We start from the raw sequence: 21,759 nt of genomic DNA, 5'->3' as shown, positions 1-21,759 counted from the left end.
TGGAGAGTGGCGGAATGTGATCTATAATGATGAATCTTAAATCAGTATTTTTGTGTTGTGCCTGAAGGAAGTGTCTGGCAACCGGCTGATCAGATTTACCGCTACTGAGGGCTGCCCTGATGGCTGACCTGTAATTAGCCATTCTAGTGCGGGCATCATCCTGTGTCTTACCGACATAGAATTTGCCACAGGGGCAATGTATCATGTACACAATGTAATTTGTAGTGCATGTGACCCTATGTCTAAAAGCAAATCTTTTATTAGTCCAAGGATGTGTGAAAAATTTGCTCTGGGTCATCCCACTGCATGTGGTGCATCCACTGCATCTGAAGCACCCATTTTTGGTGGTGTCTAACCATGTTTTGGACCTGTAGCTTAATCTGTTATCAGGTCGCATCAAATGATCTCTCAAGGAGGCCGCCCTCCTATAACCAACAATCGGTAAGTCCATGGAGTCACAAGAAAGTCTCTTATCGGTAGAGACAATGTCCCAATGATCCCGTAGTATTTTCGGCAGGACAACTTTATCCGGAGTGAATGTAGTAGTTAGTATCATCCGTTCATTCTGTGGTGTTTCAGGTACCGGTTTCCTTAGTGCCTCCGTCTGTGTTATCCTGGTAGCCTCAGTGTAGGCTGACGTCAAGTGCTGGTTCTTATATCCGCGTAGTTCAAACTTGTTTCTCATCTCATCAAGCTGTGTTTGTTTGTTCACCTGATCGCTGTTGTTTCTGGTCACCCGCATGAACTGTGACCTGGACAAAGCTTTTTTTAAGAATGGAGGATGACAACTTGAACCTTGTAGAATAGAATTCCGATCCGTCGGTTTCTGGTACAGTGTTGTGTTTAAACCTGTACCAGATTTATATATTCTTAAGTCAAGAAAGTCAATTGTCTGATGATCGAAATTGATTTTGAATTTCAAGTTAACATCAGCTTTATTCAAATCAGGGAACTAAGACTCCAATTCATGCTGGTTGCCCCTCCAAATGAGGAACAGGTCATCTATGTACCTGCGAAACATCCGGATCCTGTGATCATGAAAAAGGGTGGTGCCCACGGTCTCAAATTGAGCCATAAATAAATTGGCATAGGATGGGGCCACATTGGACCCCATCGCTGTGCCTGATATTTGGAGGTAAAACTTAGATTCGAATTTAAAATAATTCATCTTAAGGCAGTATTCAAGCAGCTGAAGTACCACATCAACAGGTGGACCTACATATGGTGTATGTAGAAGAGTAGATTTGACCGCAGCCATCCCTTCCTCATGAGGGATGACAGTGTACAAGCTGGTTACATCCAGGGTAACCAGCATATCGTTCCCATCAAGATCATCAATCTCTTGCAGTAATTTCACCATTTCAATAGAGTCGAAAAGGAAGGAATTCATCTGTTTCACAAATGGTTGAAGGATGTCATCAATATACACAGCAAGTGTCTGTAGTACTGAACCCCTCGCCGAAACTATTGGGCGTCCTGGGGGTTTAATTGGGTCCTTGTGGACTTTCGGAAGGGTATAGATGATTGGTACTACCGGGAAGTCCACCCTCAAGAATTCAAAAGTTGTCTTAGTTACAATGTTGGCTGCTAGTATTGTATCCAAATACTCGTCAATGGTTTTTTTAAATCCACTAGTGGGGTCACGTGATAGTGTGCGATACACTGCTGTATCATTAAGCTGTGATAGTATCTCCTGCCTATACTCCTTATAGTCCTGCAGGACTAGTGCACCCCCCTTGTCAGCGAGGGGTTCAGTACTACAGACACTTGCTGTGTATATTGATGACATCCTTCAACCATTTGTGAAACAGATGAATTCCTTCCTTTTCGACTCTATTGAAATGGTGAAATTACTGCAAGAGATTGATGATCTTGATGGGAACGATATGCTGGTTACCCTGGATGTAACCAGCTTGTACACTGTCATCCCTCATGAGGAAGGGATGGCTGCAGTCAAATCTACTCTTCTACATACACAATATGTAGGTCCACCTGTTGATGTGGTACTTCAGCTGCTTGAATACTGCCTTAAGATGAATTATTTTAAATTCGAATCTAAGTTTTACCTCCAAATATCAGGCACAACGATGGGGTCCAATGTGGCCCCATCCTATGCCAATTTATTTATGGCTCAATTTGAGACTGTGGGCACCACCCTTTTTCATGATCACAGGATCCGGATGTTTCGCAGGTACATAGATGACCTGTTCCTCATTTGGAGGGGCAACCAGCATGAATTGGAGTCTTGGTTCACTGATTTGAATAAAGCTGATGTTAACTTGAAATTCAAAATCAATTTCGATCATCAGACAATTGACTTTCTTGACTTAAGAATATATAAATCTGGTACAGGTTTAAACACAATCATACAATAGTAATAAGGATATTACTATAATAACCCCTGGCGCTAACGTGTAGCTTAAATTGGTAATGCAAAGGTTCTAATTATTGTATACTCTAAACAATAAATTACCTTAGTTCGATGGAAATGATAATTCCTTACAAATATGTAAAAACTGGGTAGTTTGATTAATAAACCCAAATTAAGGGATGTGCTTTAGGATGAACCAGAGTAATGGTGCAAGTAAAAAATAAACAAGTTTTATTACAGTCTTAATCGTGCACAAAAATACTTTTAAAACCAAATTTAAATAACACTCTGATCAGGCGTTTGACAATGTAGTATCAATAAAATCCCTAAAACCTCAAAATAAAATTGCATAAATAAAATAACAATGAGACAATCACTATCACAAATGATTAATTCGAGATAGAGAGAACAAAAATCCCATTGGAAACCAAGGAAGATCCACGTCAGCTGGAAGTTAGTGATGTTTTAACCGGAGCTGTAACGAGATTTGAGATCCAAATGAACAGACAGGAAGAGAGCCAAAATTTAAGGTGTTCACTTATTACTTACACCGAAAATGCTCTATGAAGTCCCAGCTGTCTCTCTATAGCGGTCCTGGATTAGGTCACTGCTGGATGGATCCCCGAAATGAAGGAAACCTCTTGTCTTTTACAATCCGTATCAACACTCGAAGGGAATTGCGATACAGATACAAAATGATACTTTTTTTCTATTGTTACTTTCTGCTCTTATTCATAATACATTTAAAGATGCACAATTTGCCCTTCAAATTTCAGCTTATTTGATGATCAATTTTAGATTCTTTTAAGATTAACAATCATTTTTACTTATAATGGATTCGTAGAAACATAAACATACAGAAAGGGGAAATTTATTTTCATTTTTCACTTGCACCCCCTATATTATCCCGTCCAAAGCACACCCCGCAGGGAAAAAACAGGTTTCTTTAAAAGTTTAGAAAATATATGGGTTATAATAGTCAAAAAACAACTCTCTATGTCAATTATATTGTCCCAGTATCAATTTATATTGCTTAAGTATAACCTAATAGAGAACCATACAGTAATCTAAACGGATATATTCAACAAATATAATTTTAAGTCCACAATATAAATAAAAAAGTAAAGATAATTTACAAAACAGGCAAAACTAAAGGGGAAGGAACAAATAGGATTTATTCTCTAAGGAAACACCCTATATCGAAATCTAAGTTTAGGCCGTTCGGTTTAAGCGATTTTAGATCAAAAATCCATCTGGTCTCTTTTTTAAGTAATTCTGACTGTGCATTTCCCCCTCTCCAGTTCTTTTTCAACTTGTCTATACCCATATATGAAAAACACTTCATATCTCCCCCATTGCAGGTAATGAAGTGTTTTGGTATAGGGAGATCTTTGTTCCTATCTAAATCGTGATTTTCAATCGACCAGATATGTTCACGAATCCGGTCTCGTAGGGGTCTTTCTGATTCCCCTATATATTGCTTGCCACATTTACACTGTATTAGATAGATAACCGATTTGTCTGAGCACCTTATGGTGTCTCTAATTTTATAAGATTTTCCTGTAACAGTTGATTTGAATTCCTTTTCCTTTTTTGAGTGTTTACACGCCTTACAGGTTAGGCATGGAAAAAAACCTTTTAAGGTGTTACCTTTTAAATCCATTTGTTTTTCTTTATTCATAATCTTATGTCTATTTTTTTTTTTCGAGCCTTCTTATAAATAATTTGTGGTTTTTTAGGGAGTAGAGAGCCTATGAGCTCATCGTTCTTTAGTATTCCCCAATGTTTTTTTAGTATTTTTTCTATCTGATAGAAAAAATACTAAAAAAAACATTGGGGAATACTAAAAAACGATGAGCTCATAGGATCTCTACTCCCTAAAAAAACACAAATTATTTATAAGAAGGCTCGAAACCTAAAGTCCATTCTAGCACCAACTGAAAATAAAAATAAAAATAGACATAAGATTATGAATTATATTTGTTGAATATATCCGTTTAGATTACTGTATGGTTCTCTATTAGGTTATACTTAAGCAATATAAATTGATACTGGGACAATATAATTGACATAGAGAGTTGTTTTTTGACTATTATAACCCATATATTTTCTAAAAAAACTTTTAAAGAAACCTGTTTTTTCCCTGCGGGGTGTGCTTTGGACGGGATAATATAGGGGGTGCAAGTGAAAAATGAAAATAAATTTCCCCTTTCTGTATGTTTATGTTTCTACGAATCCATTATAAGTAAAAATGATTGTTAATCTTAAAAGAATCTAAAATTGATCATCAAATAAGCTGAAATTTGAAGGGCAAATTGTGCATCTTTAAATGTATTATGAATAAGAGCAGAAAGTAACAATAGAAAAAATGTATCATTTTGTATCTGTATCGCAATTCCCTTTGTTTTGAATTAATGCCTAACCAATCATATGCAGGGGTGACGGTATAAAAGACCTGACCTCCCATCTATCAGGAGCTTGACAAAGGCCCAGACCGGGCTGAAACGCGTTGCTCCGCCCACTTTTCTAACACACAGGTGACTGGAACTAATTACCAGCGTCGAGACCGCACAGAGACCCAGAGCACAGTTGGGTCTATCTGGCGCGAGTGCTGATACGGATTGTAAAAGACAAGAGGTTTCCTTCATTTCGGGGATCCATCCAGCAGTGACCTAATCCAGGACCGCTATAGAGAGACAGCTGGGACTTCATAGAGCATTTTCGGTGTAAGTAATAAGTGAACACCTTAAATTTTGGCTCTCTTCCTGTCTGTTCATTTGGATCTCAAATCTCGTTACAGCTCCGGTTAAAACATCACTAACTTCCAGCTGACGTGGATCTTCCTTGGTTTCCAATGGGATTTTTGTTCTCTATCTTGAATTAATCATTTGTGATAGTGATTGTCTCATTGTTGTTTTATTGTTATTTTATTTATGCAATTTTATTTTGAGGTTTTAGGGATTTTATTGATACTACATTGTCAAACGCCTGATCAGAGTGTTATTTAAATTTGGTTTTAAAAGTATTTTTGTGCACGATTAAGACTGTAATAAAACTTGTTTATTTTTTACTTGCACCATTACTCTGGTTCATCCTAAAGCACATCCCTTAATTTGGGTTTATTAATCAAACTACCCAGTTTTTACATATTTGTAAGGAATTATCATTTCCATCGTACTAAGGTAATTTATTGTTTATAGTATACAATAATTAGAACCTTTGCATTACCAATTTAAGCTACACGTTAGCGCCAGGGGTTATTATAGTAATATCCTTATTACTATTGTATGATTGTATTCCTTTCTGTGGAGTTTGAGGATACTCCATTTACCCAGTGGTTTATTGGTAACTTTCCCAGCGCAGGTTGATCACACCCCTCAGTACACAGGTTTAAACACAACACTGTACCAGAAACCGACGGATCGGAATTCTATTCTACAAGGTTCAAGTTGTCATCCTCCATTCTTAAAAAAAGCTTTGCCCAGGTCACAGTTCATGCGGGTGACCAGAAACAACAGCGATCAGGTGAACAAACAAACACAGCTTGATGAGATGAGAAACAAGTTTGAACTACGTGGATATAAGAACCAGCACTTGACGTCAGCCTACACTGAGGCTACCAGGATAAGACAGATGGAGGCACTAAGGAAACCGGTACCTGAAACACCACAGAATGAACGGATGATACTAACTACTACATTCACTCCGGATAAAGTTGTCCTGCCGAAAATACTATGGGATCATTGGGACATTGTCTCTACCGATAAGAGACTTTCTTGTGACTCCATGGACTTACCGATTGTTGGTTATAGGAGGGCGGCCTCCTTGAGAGATCATTTGATGCGACCTGATAACAGATTAAGCTACAGGTCCAAAACATGGTTAGACACCACCAAAAATGGGTGCTTCAGATGCAGTGGATGCACCACATGCAGTGGGATGACCCAGAGCAAATTTTTCACACATCCTTGGACTAATAAAAGATTTGCTATTAGACATAGGGTCACATGCACTACAAATTACATTGTGTACATGATACATTGCCCCTGTGGCAAATTCTATGTCGGTAAGACACAGGATGATGCCCGCACTAGAATGGCTAATTACAGGTCAGCCATCAGGGCAGCCCTCAGTAGCGGTAAATCTGATCAGCCGGTTGCCAGACACTTCCTTCAGGCACAACACAAAAATACTGATTTAAGATTCATCATTATAGATCACATTCCGCCACTCTCCAGAGGAGGTGATAGGGGTAGGCTGCTACTGCAGAGAGAAAGCATATGGATCTTCACATTGATACGTTGGTTCCTAAGGGATTGAATGTCAATCTTGATATGCAATCTTTCTTATAATGGTTGTTTAATGGATTGGGTATGCTTAATATCTGGTTTGTGGAGATATTTGTTACATACATAATTATCCATTTGTGGCATACCTGACATAATGTTACCAAATATGGTTTTTTGTTTACACTAAAAATATACAACAGGATTCATGACATTTGATGGTGTTGTTGAGGACGGCTGGTTCATGTGAGTCACTGGCTTTTAAGCCGGTTGTGTTTACTTATTATTGGCACTATTCCAGAGTCCACTTATTCCACTTATGACTAAGGAGGTTCATGGTCTGTTGATATACACATTAGGTTTATAGGTCGAGTTCTTATGAACAATTAATGATAGACTGAGGTTGTATATGGTTTTCTGTTGATTAGGCTGCTCCACTGTGATGGCATCATTCTGGCATATTTAGTACCGTATGTTGTGGTCCTTGGCTACTTTGCAACCCTAAATGGGTAGTTACAATACTGTACAAATATTAATATGAATATTAATATTATTGGATACTTATGGACTGTTTCTGTGTGTGTATATATCTTTGTATATTTGTATATAGTTATAATGGTTGGTTCTATTTTGGATGTGAGTATGCTCGTTAGCAGCTAAAGATAGGCTGAATGCTGATCGTTATGGGACAAGAAGCCTTTGAACATGGGATTTGTTATGGTATGCACAATCTCAATACAATTTTTATACATCTGGTTGTTTTGCAACCTTATAAGGGTCATTATAATATCAAGTTAATAATAGCAGGGATGTCACTGCCATTATATACTAAGCCCTACGGTTGTAGTACCCACTGAACTGGTGATTCCGGATTTGTTTTAAATCTTGTTTTAAATGTTGTTCTAAATTTGGTTGCTAGGTGACCAAGTTTAAACTCTTTGTAGTGGGACTTCACTTGAACAATATATACAAGTAAAATATATGAGCAATATATATGAGAAGTATATGTGCCAATTCTAGAGTATATCTGGACCGGTGTAAATGTTAGGGGATTGATCCTGTGGTGTCCATATCTAACATTGATCTCTGCTGCAGCAGCGGTAAGCACACTGACATAAAGATGCGTATCGCATAATTACAAGGTAGAAACTACGTGAGAACAATGTGACAAATATAATGCGGTTGACATCTAATACTAACACAGACCACAATGCAGGTTTATATAACATACATACAATACTCTGCTATTTCTGAATATGACAATATATGCTGGGGAAGGTGAGGTTTCTGTACTGTTTTTTTAACTTACGTTTTAACTTACGTTTTGCACTTGTTAATTTTTTGACCCTCTAGGGCCTCTGTAAAGTCTCTTGCGCATGCGCAGTTGCGCAGAGGAGACACCACACGTACTAGCAGGATCAACACCAGGTAATGCACATAAATTGTTTGTTCATTCTTTGTTGTGTAAGGTCTGAGGACGGTGGCAACACCGAAAACGTTCACCTAAGTAAAAGTTTTGGTGATGAATACGGAGAGTGCCTTTCTTGATTTATTTCCATATATATATATATATATATATATATATATATATATATATATAGAATACAGTATATGTATATATACTGTATATTCTGTATATGTATGACGTGATGATAGCTGTATAGTTCTTAACACTTCTGGGAGCTTTCTGGGACAGGCCCTGAATGGGGAAAGTTACGGAGGGGACAATCAGCAGGGCTCCCAACCAATGACATTGCCGCAATATACAGGATGGGGGGGGGTGCCGTTTTCCCTTTCCAGCAAACTCCATTACTTTCTAAAGGAGACATCTCACCACTAGCAAGAACTGTCCCTTTTTAAAGATAATTCCACCAGCGCAGTCCCTGCGAGGGTCGGCATGAAAAACCAATTTAAAACCAGCGAAGTTTAGATAACCGGCCCCTAGGTACTAACCTGATGCCTCATATTACTGTTACTAACTATGCCATAAAAACTTTCCCAAAATAAATATGAAAAAGAAGAAAAAGCTTATTAAACTTACAGACCACTTACCTTAAATCACTTACGCCTAGATTTAGAGTTCTGCGTTAGCCGTCAAAACCAGCGTTAGGGGGTCCTAACGCTGGTTTTGGGTTTTGTCCTACCGCTGGTATTTAGAGTCTTGTAGGTAAGGGTCTAACGCTCACTTTCCAGCCGCAACTTTTCCATACCACAGATCCCCTTACGTCAATTGCGTAGCCTATCTTTTCAATGGGATCTTTCCGGTATTTAGAGTCTTGGCTGAAGTGAGCGTTAGAAATCTAATGACAAGACTCCAGCCGCAGAGAAAAGCCAGTAGTTAAGAGCTTTCTGGGCTAACACCGGTTCATAAAGCTCTTAACTACTGTGCTCTAAAGTACACTAACACCCATAAACTACCTATGTACCCCTAAACCGAGGCCCCCCCACATCGCCGCCACTCTATTAAATTTTTTTAACCCCTAATCTGCCGACCGCACACCGCCGCCACCTACATTATCCCTATGTACCCCTAATCTGCTGCCCCTAACACCGCCAACACCTACATAATATTTATTAACCCCTAATCTGCCCCCCCAACGTCGCCGCTACCTACCCACACTTATTAACCCCTAATCTGCCGACCGGACCTCACCGCTACTCTAATAAATGTATTAACCCCTAAAGCTAAGTCTAACCCTAACACTAACACCCCTCTAAGTTAAATATAATTTTTATCTAACTAAATAAAATAATTCTTATTAAATAAATTATTCCTATTTAAAGCTAAATACTTACCTGTAAAATAAACCCTAATATAGCTAAAATATAAATAATAATTATATTGTAGCTATTTTAGGATTTATATTTATTTTACAGGCAACTTTGTATTTATTTTAACCAGGTACAATATCTATTAAATAGTTAATAACTATTTAATAGCTACCTAGTTAAAATAATTACAAAAGTACCTGTAAAATAAATCCTAACCTAAGTTACAATTAAACCTAACACTACACTATCAATAAATTAATTAAATAAACTACCTACAATTATCTACAATTAAACTTAACACTACACTATCAATAAATAAATTAAATACAAATACCTAAAAATAAATACAAATAAATACACTAACTAAAGTACAAAAAATAAAAAAAGAACTGTTACAAAAAATAAAAAAATAATTTACAAACATTATAAAAATATTACATCAATTTTAAGCTAATTACACCTACTCTAAGCCCCCTAATAAAATAACAAAGCCCCCCAAAATAAAAAAATGCCCTACCCTATTCTAAAATAAAAATTGAAAAGCTCTTTTACCTTACCAGCCTTTAAAAGGGCCTTTTGCGGGGCATGCCCCAAAGAATTCTGCTGTTTTGCCTGTAACCCACCACCCACATACCTCTTATGTAACCCAAACCCCCCTTAAATAAACCTAACACTAAGCCCCTGAAGATCTCCCTACCTTGTCTTCACCACGCCGGGTATCACCGATCCGTCCAGAAGAGGGTCCAAAGTCTTCATTCAATCCGGGCGATGTCTTCATCCAAGCGGGGGCTGAAGAGGTCCATCATCCGGCTGAAGTCTTCATCCAAGCGGGGGCTGAAGAGGTCCATCATCCGGCTGAAGTCTTCTATCAAGCGGCATCTTCAATCTTCTTTCTTCCGGATCCATCTTCATCCCGCCGACGCGGAACATCCTTCTTCCCCGACGGACTAACGACGAATGAAGGTTCCTTTAAGGGACGTCATCCAAGATGGCGTCCCTTCAATTCCGATTGGCTGATAGGATTCTATCAGCCAATCGGAATTAAGGTAGGAATAATCTGATTGGCTGATGGAATCAGCCAATCAGATTGAAGTTCAATCCGATTGGCTGATCCAATCAGCCAATCAGATTGAGCTCGCATTTTATTGGCTGTTCCGTAACTTAGTTCTTTTTTTTATTTTTTGTACTTTAGTTAGTGTATTTATTTGTATTTATTTGTAGGTATTTGTATTTAATTTATTTATTGATAGTATAGTGTTAGGTTTAATTGTAGATAATTGTAGGTAGTTTATTTAATTCATTTATTGATAGTGTAGTGTTAGGTTTAATTGTAACTTAGGTTAGGATTTATTTTACAGGTACTTTTGTAATTATTTTAACTAGGTAGCTATTAACTAGTTATTAACTATTTAATAGCTATTGTACCTGGTTAAAATAAATACAAAGTTGCCTGTAAAATAAATATTAATCCTAAAGTAGCTACAATATAATTATTATTTATATTGTAGCTATATTAGGGTTTATTTTACAGGCAAGTATTTAGCTTTAAATAGGAATAATTTATTTAATAAGATTTATTTTATTTCGTTAGATAAACATTATATTTAACTTGGGGGGGTGTTAGGGTTAGACTTAGCTTCAGGGGTTAATACATTTATTAGAGTAGCTGTGAGGTCTGGTCGGCAGATTAGCGGTTAATAATTGTAGGTAGGTAGCGGCGACGTTGGGGGGGGCAGATTAGGGGGTAATAAATATAATATAGGGGTCGGCAGGGGTTAGGGGCAGCAGATTAGGGGTTCATAGGGATAACGTAGGTTGTGGCGGTGTATGGAGCGGCAAATTAGGGGTTAATAATAATATGCAGGGGTCAGCGATATCGGGGCGGCAGATTAGGGGTTAATAAGTGTAAGGTTAGGGGTAAGTGTAAGGTTAGGGGTGTTTAGACTCGGGGTAAATGTTAGGGTGTTAGGTGCAGAATTAGGAAGTGTTTCCCCTAGGAAACAATGGGGCTGCGTTAGGAGCTTTTTTGCAGGTGTTTTTTTTCAGCTCAAACGGCCCCATTGTTTCCTATGGGGGAATCGTGCACGAGCACGTTTTTGAAACTGGCCGCGTCCGTAAGCACTGCTGGTATTGAGAGTTGCAGTGGCGGTAAATTATGCTCTACACTCCCTTTTTGGAGCCTAACGCAGCCCTTCTGTGAACTCTAAATACCAGCGGTATATAAAAGGTGCAGGGGAAAAAAAGCATGCGTAGCTAACGCACCCCTTTGGCCGCAGAACTCTAAATCTAGCCGTTAGATATACTAAGTCATATAAACACCTTTAATCTTGTTAACTATAGCTTAATTAACGTTATTTAAAAAGAATCAACAATTTCCAATGCTTGATTCTAAAACTCAAGTCTACTTACATTCAAACCAATCATTAACAATACATTTTGTCATCTTATTATCATTGTAATCTGTGCAGTATAAGTATGGATTATTTAGTTACAAATGTATTTGTTTCTAAATCACTGGTGCACTATTGTTTGCAATAGATTTACCCCTAATGGTTTATTAAAGCATAATGTTTCATACAAGCACTTGAACTATGGACTAAGCTCCTTCAATCAGGGAGCTGCATTATTGTTATGCTATCTAAACATGGATGCGTTTCCAAACCGCTATATAATATTATAGAAAAGGATTTTGTTTTAATAGTCTAGAAGCAAATTAAAAAATACGAGATAATGCTCCACATCTAGCGTCTTGATGAGCATTTCGCTAAAGCTTCTGAGGAACAAGGAGCGCATGAACCTAAGTTTTAAGGTAAAAGGGAGTATTGGTATTCTTCAACATATGCTTAGAATATATATATAAATAAATGTATATATGAAAGGGCTGCATACAAAACAGCTTGTTTAAAAATATTATATTATATATGGCACTCAATATTTAATTATTATTATAACACTATCAAATGCTACAGTGCTGGGAACATTAGATGCATACTGTTACTCACATTGCTGTAGTGATCAATGACCTGCGGCAGCTTTCCCATGGTCTCCCACAGACATTGCTGCCTCTATCCAGACGACAGAGGGAAACCATCTTTTAAAGCAGGTGTCGTGAGGGACTGTCTATCACTGGACAACTTTGCATCCATTTATGTGCTGCTCCGCCTCCTAAAAACCCAAACTTCCTGCGCTCTGTGTAAGTAGCCCAGATAAGCACATTGAAAGTTCCACTGCTCTGTAACTAGCAAAGTAACCCTCTGCCGGAATTTTAATTCAACAATGCCCCTGTTATTTGATAATTGTAGCAAGAGGATTAGTAGCTTGGTGCTTTACGCAGTTGAGTTACAACTAACAGCAGCCTCCCAGATTTGCAAAATAACTTACAAGCAAGGTAATTAAAGGGACATAATACTCATATGCTGAATCACTTGAAACTGATGCAGTATAACTGTAAAAAGCTGACAGGAAAATATCACCTGAGCATCTCTATGTAAAAAAGGAAGATATTTTACCTCACAATTTCCTCAGTTCAGCAGAGTAAGTTCTGTGTAAAAAGTTATAGTTCAGCTGCTGTCCAGCTGCAGGTAAAACAAAAAAAATATGAAGAAATGAACAGCAGCCAATCAGCATCAACAGTGCTGAGGTCATGAACTCTTTTACTGTGATTTCATGACATTTCACTTAACTCTCATGAGATTTCATAGTAAACTTCCTTAAACTGAATAGGGAAATAAGATGAGTGTGAACGAAAGCTCACTCCCTTAGTTGTCCCGGGACAGACATACTGATTTGCTGCTTAGAAGTCCTTTACAATGGGATGTGGCTACTGAGGAATTTTTGAGGTAAAATAGCTTTCTTTTTTACATAGAGATGTTCAGGAGATATTTTCTAGTCAGCTTTTTAGAGCTATGCTGCATCACTTTCAAGTGTTTAAACATTTTGGGTATCATCTCACCAATCAAGATATAGGTGGAATAAAATTATTTCTTATAGTTGTCTGACTATTCTGGAATTGTTTCTTACTCTCATTGTAATATTCCAATTTACTTTCATCCCCTCTGCCCTGTTTCAAGATACTCCTCCCCCTATACTTTATTACCAGGAGTGTTCACCTTCGATCTCTCTTCTATTACAGCTTCTATATAAGATCAGTCTCCCAGATTTGCAAGCACTAGCCCTATATCATTCCCACCACCTCTCACATAGATGTTCTCTTTAATATATAACACCAGAACAGTAATAAGTTTCAGCTGTCACTAATGATCCTGAATAGAGAAACTACTTCACAGCCTCTATACAGGGAGTGCAGAATTATTAGGCAAGTTGTATTTTTGAGGATTAATTTTATTATTGAACAACAACCATGTTCTCAATGAACCCAAAAAAACTCATTAATATCAAAGCTGAATAGTTTTGGAAGTAGTTTTTAGTTTGTTTTTAGTTATAGCTATTTTAGGGGGATATCTGTGTGTGCAGGTGACTATTACTGTGCATAATTATTAGGCAACTTAACAAAAAAACAAATATATACACATTTCAATTATTTATTTTTACCAGTGAAACCAATATAACATCTCAACATTCACAAATATACATTTCTGACATTCAAAAACAAAACAAAAACAAATCAGTGACCAATATAGCCACCTTTCTTTGCAAGGACTCTCAAAAGCCTGCCATCCATGGATTCTGTCAGTGTTTTGATCTGTTCACCATCAACATTGTGTGCAGCAGCAACCACAGCCTCCCAGACACTGTTCAGAGAGGTGTACTGTTTTCCCTCCTTGTAAATCTCACATTTGATGATGGACCACAGGTTCTCAATGGGGTTCAGATCAGGTGAACAAGGAGGCCATGACATTAGATTTTCTTCTTTTATACCCTTTCTTGCCAGCCACGCTGTGGAGTACTTGGACGCGTGTGATGGAGCATTGTCCTGCATGAAAATCATGTTTTTCTTGAAGGATGCAGACTTCTTCCTGTACCACTGCTTGAAGAAGGTGTCTTCCAGAAACTGGCAGTAGGACTGGGAGTTGAGCTTGACTCCATCCTCAACCCGAAAAGGCCCCACAAGCTCATCTTTGATGATACCAGCCCAAACCAGTACTCCACCTCCACCTTGCTGGCGTCTGAGTCAGACTGGAGCTCTCTGCCCTTTACCAATCCAGCCACGGGCCCATCCATCTGGCCCATCAAGACTCACTCTCATTTCATCAGTCCATAAAACCTTAGAAAAATCAGTCTTGAGATATTTCTTGGCCAGTCTTGACGTTCTCAGCTTGTGTGTCTTGTTCAGTGGTGGTCGTCTTTCAGCCTTTCTTACCTTGGCCATGTCTCTGAGTATTGCACACCTTGTGCTTTTGGGCACTCCAGTGATGTTGCAGCTCTGAAATATGGCCAAACTGGTGGCAAGTGGCATCTTGGCAGCTGCACGCTTGACTTTTCTCAGTTCATGGGCAGTTATTTTGCGCCTTGGTTTTTCCACACGCTTCTTGTGACCCTGTTGACTATTTTGAATGAAACGCTTGATTGTTCGATGATCACGCTTCAGAAGCTTTGCAATTTTAAGAGTGCTGCATCCCTCTGCAAGATATCTCACTATTTTTGACTTTTCTGAGCCTGTCAAGTCCTTCTTTTGACCCATTTTGCCAAAGGAAAGGAAGTTGCCTAATAATTATGCACACCTGATATAGGGTGTTGATGTCATTAGACCACACCCCTTCTCATTACAGAGATGCACATCACCTAATATGCTTAATTGGTAGTAGGCTTTCGAGCCTATACAGCTTGGAGTAAGACAACATGCATAAAGAGGATGATGTGGTCAAAATACTCATTTGCCTAATAATTCTGCACTCCCTGTATTGACACTCTACCACATTATGCTACACTTTTCCAAACCTCATTTTCTCACTCACCACACATTTTCTTACCTTATTGTTTCCCTATGCCATCACTTGCATAGTTCACCCTACCTTATATCAGGCTTATTTTCCATCTCCCTTACCTACTGTGCCCATTCTCTCTCCTTCAGATTGTAAGCCTGAGAGCCACTCTACCTGTGGGCCACTTTGTATTTAAGTGAACTGCTACTGATTGTGCTCAAGGGCACAGCATTCCTCTGTATAACCCAATTATTGCACTGTTTGTTATGCACCCTTACAAATGTAACGTACCCTTATTGTACTTGTCTGTGTATATAATACATACCGGCAATGTTTTGAACTTTGCACTTAATTGCTGAGAACAAGTTTCAGGGAACTTTTCTATTGGAAACTCATTCATGGCTGTGAGCTTTTAGTGTCTGAATATATTTTAGATTGTGGATCAAAAAGAAAAGGGGCGCCTCATAGTGAAATCCGTGGGATATACGGTCATATAAATAATGAAATAAAACCCACAATTTGTGATGGCACTTGTGAAGACAGGTGCAAACAAGCAGATAAAATGATATAAAAGAAGGCTCCAACATAGTGCACAATCAGTAATACATGACACGCCGTTAGTACAAATGATATTGTACTTACAGGATTTCAGACACTTGACTCTTATTAGTCGTCCAGCTGACTCACACTCCTGTACTGGCTGGAACCCCGGTCCGTGTAAAACCAGTGCTCTCCTGGGCTAGACACAAAACAACGTCTGCTGTGAACGACAATGGAGGTTCTGCAACACGCTCCCAAATGCTATCGTCACTGTTGATACCCAGAAAGATAGTCTTCAAACTAGGAGTAGCAAACTTGTGTAGGGATAAATGGTAGATTTAAAAAAATAAAAAGTTTGTGGCACAAAAAGTCTTAAAAGGATTCACAAGACAAACAAGCAGGCTGACGCATGCACTAGTCAGCTTACTGGATACTTTCCCAGTATCAAAGTGGAACTTGAAAGGTTGTATCCAACAGTAGTATTCAAACGAATATTGGTAGAATGCTGAATTCAAAAATCACTGTTATAGTGGTAAAAAGTACAGACACCTCAGTGGAAGTGAAATAAAAACAAAATTTAAATGTTTACAACGCGTTTCTTGACCTAATACAGTGGTCGTTTCATCAGGCAAAAGGTAACAATATAATAACAAGGTAAAAAGCCCCCTTATTTAAGCCGCCACATTGTATTTCATTATTCAATATTTGTTTGGATACTACTGTTGGATACAACCTTTCAAGTTCTGCTTTGATACTGGGAAAGTATCCAGTAAGCTGACTACTGCAAGCATCAGCCTGCTCGTTTGCACCTGTCTTCACAAGTGCCATCACAAATTGTGAGTTTTTTTTCCTTTTTTATATGACTGTATATCCCACGGATTTCACTATGAGGCACCCCTTTTCTTTTTGATGCAGATTCCCAAGGTGAATGGACATCGCTCCCTGAAGTGTATTGTATTTGATTTGGACTTTAGTTCCGATTCCATTTGAACATTGACCATTTGGTTTGGTACTATTTTCGATTTTGAGCATTTGTGGTAGAGCCTTAACGCTGCTTTTTCACTCATATCACAGATAGATTACGAGTTTTGTGGTATGAGTGAAAAAGCAGCGTTAAGGCTCTTTTTTCACTACCGCTGGTATTACGAGTATTGCAGGTTTAGGTGTACCGCACACTTTTGTGGCTGCAACTACCGCAGCTTTCCAAAACTCCTTTTTCAATGTAACTTCCTTTGCGCCGGTATTACGATTCTGCCTGGGAGGCCAAAAAGTGAGTAGGTACACCCTTATACCATCAATATACATACAGTAAACTGAAAGTTAGTAGTTATGGGTTTTATGCTACAACGCCATAACATAAAACTCATAACTAAAGTGCTAAAAAGTACACTAACACCCATAAACTACCTATTAGCCCCTAAACCGAGGCCCTCCCGCATCGCAAACACTACAATTATTAACCCCTAATCTGCTGCTCCGGACATCGCCACCACTAGAATAAACATATTAACCCCTAAACCGCCGTACTCCGGCATCGCAACACTAGTTAAATATTATTAACACCTAATCTGCTGTCCCTAACATCGCCGCAACCTACATTACTGTTATTAACCCCTAATCTGCTGCCCCCAAAATCACAGCCACTATACTAAAGTTATTAACCCCTAAACCTAACCCTAAGTCTAACCCTAACACCCCCTAACTTTAATGTAATTCAAATAAATCTAAATAAAACCTACTATTAATAACTAAATAATTCCTATTTAAAACTAAATACTTACCTGTAAAATAAACCCTAAGCTAGCTACAATATAACTAAAAGTTACATTGTATCTAGCTTAGGTTTTATTTTAATTTTACAGGTAAGTTTGTATTTATTTTAACTAGGTAGACTAGTTAGTAAATAGTTATTAACTTTCTACTAACTACTTAGTTAAAATAAATACAAGTTTACCTGTAAAATAAAACCTAACCTGTCTTACACTAACACCTAACCTTACACTACAATTAAATAAATTACATTAATTAAATACAATTACCTAAATTACCTAATCTAATAGCCCTATTAAAATAAAAAAGCCTCCCCAAAATAAAAAAAACCCTAGCCTAAACTAAACTGCCAGTAGCCCTTAAAGGGCCTTTTGCAGGGCATTGCCCCAAAGAAATCAGCTCTTTTACCTGTAAATAAAAATACAAATACCCCCCCCCAACAGTAAAATCCACCACCCACACAACCAACCCCACAAATAAAAACCTATCTAAAAAAACAAAGCTCCCCATTGCCCTGAAAAGGGCATTTGCATGAGCAATGCCCTTAAAAGGGCATTTAGCTCTTTTTCAGCCCAAACCCCTAATCTAAAATTAAAACCCACCCAATAAACCCTTAAAAAAACCTAACACTAACCTCCGAAGATCCACTTACAGTTTTTGAAGACCCGACATCCATCCTCAACGAAGCGGCAGAAGTCCTCAGCGAAGCCATCAGAAGTCTTCATCCAAGCGGGCCGAAGTCTTCATCTAAGCCGGCAAAATTCTTCATCCATACGGCATCTTCTATCTTCATCCATCGGGCGCGGAGCATCCTCTTCAATCGACGACTCTTCCAGAATGAAGGTTCCTTTAAGGGACGTCATCCAAGGTGGTGTCCCTTGAATTCCGATTGGCTGATAGAATTCTATGAACCAATCGGAATTCAAGGGACGCCATCTTGAAGACTTCTGCCGGCTTGTATGAAGACTTTGGCCCGCTTGGATGAAGACTTCTGCCGGCTTCGCTGAGGACTTCTGCTGCTTCGTTGAGGATGGATGTCGGACCTTCAAAAACTGTAAGTGGATCTTTGGGGGTTAGTGTTAGGTTTTTTAAGGGTTTATTGGGTGGGTTTAAATTTTAGATTAGGGGTTTGGGCTGAAAAAGAGCTAAATGCCCTTTTAATGGCAATGCCCATACAAATGCCCTTTTCAGGGCAATGGGGAGCTTAGGTTTTTATTTGGGGGGTTGGTTGTGTGGGTGGTGGGTTTTACTGTTGGTTGGGGTATTTGTATTTTTATTTACAGGTAAAAGAGCTGATTTCTTTGGGGCAATGCCCCACAAAAGCCCCTTTTAAGGGCTATAGGTAGTTTAGTTTAGGCGTTTTTATTTTGGGGGGGGGGCTTTTTTATTTTGATAGGGCTATTAGATTAGGTGTAATTAGTTTAAATATTTGATGATTTATTTTGTGTAACTTAGTGTTTTTTTTGTAATTTAGTTAATTGTATTTAATTAATGTAATTTATTTAATAGTAGTGTAAGGTTAGGTGTTAGTGTAAGACAGGTTAGGTTTTATTTTACAGGTAACTGTATTTATTTTAACTAGGTAGCTAGTAGATAGTTAATAACTATTTACTAACTATTCTACCTAGTTAAAATAAATACAAACATAGCTGTGAAATAAAAATAAAACCTAAGATAGCAACAATGTAACTATTAGTTATATTGTAGTTAGCTTAGGGTTTATTTTACAGGTAAGTATTTAGTTTTAAATTGGAATTTTTTAGTTAATGATAGTAATTTTTATTTAGATTTATTTTAATTACATTAAAGTTAGGGGGTGTTAGGGTTAGACTTAGGGTTAGGTTTAGGGGTTAATAACTTTAGTATAGTGGTGGCAATGTGGGGGTGGCAGTTTAGGGGTTAATAACTGTATGTAGGTGGTGGCGACATTGGGGGTGGCAGATTAGGGGTTAATAAGTGTAATGTAGATGTCTGCGGTGTCGGGGGCGACAGATTAGGGGTTAATAAGTATAATGTAGGTGTCAGCGATGTCGGGGACGGCAGATTAGGGGTTAATAAGTATAATGTAGGTGTCAGCGATGTCGGGGACGGCAGATTAGGGGTGTTTAGACTCGGGGGTTTATGTTAGGGTGTTAGGTGTAAACATAAATTTTCTTTCCCCATAGGAATCAATGGGGCTGTGTTACGGAGCTTTACGCTCCTTTATTGCAGTTGTTAGGCTTTTTTTCAGCCGGCTCTCCCCATTGATGTCTATGGGGAAATCGTGCACGAGCATGTAAAACCAGCTCACAGCAGCGCTGGTATTGGAGTGTGGTATGGAGCTCAATTTTGCTCAACACTCACTTATTGCCTGCTAACGCCGGGTTTATAAAAACCTGTAATAGCAGCGCTATAGGGAGGTGAGCGGTGACAATAACTTGCAAGTTATTACCGAGCAGCTCTTACCGCAAAACTCGTAATCTAGCTGATATTTTGCAATCACCCACTATTACACACCTTAATCACTTGTTAGGGTGCCACCTTTTCTAGGATTTCTCAAACCTATTTTTTTCCACCTATTTTAGATTGTGATCACGCCAAAGACAAAAATGCTTCCTATACCGTCCAAAACGGAAACCGAGTTACGAAGATAGAATCTGAAAGATTGTGATTGAAGCCTTAGTTAGGAATAAACCAAGTCATCAACATGGAAATAGCAGAACAGATCTGACAGAGAAACACAGATCACTTGGATTACATTAACAGAAAACTTCAAATTAAAGTGCCTTGCAATTTATAGGGACTTTGGGTCATACAGACTCTACTACTTACTTCAGATGTCCAACAGCAGCACTACATTTTCCAGAGCTAGTTTGTGTCCAGCTTGAGCGCAACACATAACTCAATACAATATGAGCGATAATAGCGCACCCTGTGCTATCCATTAAAAGTAGAGGGCAAGTTAAAATTCTTTAATTATTTTTTTTTTCCATTCATTTAAATACCTGCTTTGTGTTATTCTTAGAGCAGGATTGTGTGTAACACACCATGCACTATTCGTTGTACTCCGCTTATAATCTAAGCCGTGGTGTGTTTATTTAAATAAATATGAAACCAAACATTTTCTTTTGTGGTTCAGGCAGAGCGTAACATTTTTAAAAAGTTTCCAATTAAATGCTATTATCAAATTTGCTTCATTCTCATTGTACTCTTTGTTTGAAAGTTACCTAGGTAGGAGTCTGGAGCACCAAATGACAGGAAATAGTGCTGCCATCTAGTGCTCTTGCTAGTGTATAACATTCTTGCAAAACTGCTGTCATATAGTGCTTTAGACACGTGCACGCTCCTGAGCTTGCATCCCTGCTTCTAACAACAACAAAAAACGAAGAAAATTTGATAATAGAAGAGAATTAGAAAGTTGTTTAAAATTGCGTGCTCTATCTTAATCAAGGAAGAAAAAAAAATAGGTTTCATATCTATTTAATTATTTCCCAGGTGCTCTCCCCCCTAAATGAACTTTTAGGAAACACTATGTACAAACATCGGTGTTACACTTGAGGAGATAAGGTAAGAGCAAGTAGTACTGACATTTCTGTAATACAATATTTCCACTACAAAGAATGTATTTGGAATTTCTAGATATCATCCAGATGAATGCTACTTTTTTATTTTGCCCAGGGGATTGTTTATGATGGGCCAGCTCTGCCTTTCTGTTTGAACCGGCACTTTACGCTACTGCTATGGGTAGAGTTCTCTCTGAACCATAGGCATGTGCAGGGAGTGTGCTGTGTGTGCCTGGGCACAACCTAATCACCATTAACGCCAAGAAGAGAGTGAGAGAGAGTTCACTAAAATGTATATGTAGACAGAGGTCCCACCTCTTGGAGAGCACGTTTATAACTTATGCTATCCACTGGGTGAAGGGGAAACACACACACATACACTTGAAGTACGGCACGTATCTATTCATAGGAGATGATATGGCTGTAGTTGCCGGCAGCCAATAACCATGTATACATCTGGGTGTCTCAACACCTAGGAAAAGAGTCCGTATAACTTACGGTTTAGATCAAACCTGGTATTCCTCTGTTGTATTGGCGTCCCTCTCCAAGAGTTGGGACCTCTATCTACATATATATTTTAGTGAACTCTCTCTCAC

The sequence above is a fragment of the Bombina bombina genome, chromosome 3 (genome assembly GCF_027579735.1).
Source record: "Bombina bombina isolate aBomBom1 chromosome 3, aBomBom1.pri, whole genome shotgun sequence".
In the NCBI taxonomy this organism is placed as follows: domain Eukaryota; kingdom Metazoa; phylum Chordata; class Amphibia; order Anura; family Bombinatoridae; genus Bombina; species Bombina bombina.
Note: the sequence above shows the minus strand (reverse complement) of the source record.